Source organism: Cynoglossus semilaevis, chromosome 8 (assembly GCF_000523025.1).
Source record: "Cynoglossus semilaevis isolate Cse_v1.0 chromosome 8, Cse_v1.0, whole genome shotgun sequence".
Classification (NCBI taxonomy): Eukaryota; Metazoa; Chordata; class Actinopteri; order Pleuronectiformes; family Cynoglossidae; genus Cynoglossus; species Cynoglossus semilaevis.
In genome coordinates, this window is record NC_024314.1 from 11,986,589 (window position 1) to 11,987,559 (window position 971).

A 971-nucleotide genomic window follows, 5' to 3' on the forward strand; every position below is an offset into this window, starting at 1 on the left:
ACAGTTAAACCTACAGATACTGGCATACTTCATATTCCATAACACCAAAACCCAGGTCTAACAATGATTATGAAAGAAACAACAACCACTTCTCTACATGTGTACTTCATCAATGCATTTTTGAGCAGTACAATGTACTTGTACTCCTCAAAGATACAGTGACAAATGTTACTATGTACATGTGAACGTATATTTACCTTCAAATCTGATTCCTTTTCTTCTTCTTTGTGTCTACAGTAAACATAGGCCGAAATGAGAGCGTTCAGGAAAGCTGCCGACCCCGAGTCCTCACCTCCACTCCCTCGACTGCATTCAGTGGTGGTAGGCCTGATCTTGTATCACACCAAGGAGACCACCTGTATGGAGAACAGATGAGGGACATTCACCACCACAGCAATGGACTGATACGGTGGCTGCCCCCGGGAAACCTCCTCCACTCCAACATGGCCGCCTCAGAGAGACTGAGAAAAAGCATCTTAACCCAGGCTAATACTCTGAACTCTTTACCCTCCACCACACAACAACACCAGTGGTTTTAAACTGACACTTGTGTAAAAACATGTACAGTTTATTCTGAATGTCATGTTGTTTCTAGTCCATTCTAGTAAATGGACATGTGATACATAAAGGCAGCTTCAAACTTGAATCTTTTCAACTAAATTCATGACATCACATGATATTTCTTTAATTTTTTTTCCTAACAAATTATCTGAAAAAAAAAATGTTTTCTGAATTTTAACTACAAAAAAGTACAAAGCTAAGTATTTTAGTCATTTTTTAAAAACTTTTTTTTCTGAGATTTGTTCAGGAACTTATTGGTATTAATTTAGGACCTAGTCTTGCATTTTAAGGCATTTCGGGGAGTTTTTATTTTTACGGATTTTTTCACAATGGTAAGGCCTTACCATCGTGAAAACAGCTAACCCTAACCCTAATCATAACCAAAACTAACCCTAACCCTAACCTAACCC

At 38.2% G+C, this 971-nt stretch overlaps 1 protein-coding gene across 8 annotated transcripts in view; it reads left to right on the plus strand.

Annotated features, from left to right (window-relative positions):
* Positions 1-744, plus strand: part of uts2r (urotensin 2 receptor) — a 39,495-nt gene extending 38,751 nt beyond the window's left edge. For 6 of the 8 annotated variants that reach the window (XM_025057935.1, XM_025057937.1, XM_025057938.1 and 3 more), the window contains one exon: positions 238-744. The gene's annotated coding sequence lies outside the window, so the exon portion shown is untranslated. The remainder of the gene's footprint in view (positions 1-237) is intronic. The other 2 variants (XM_025057933.1, XM_025057934.1) reach the window with 1 other exon arrangement.
* The last annotated feature ends 227 nt before the right edge of the window (positions 745-971 follow it).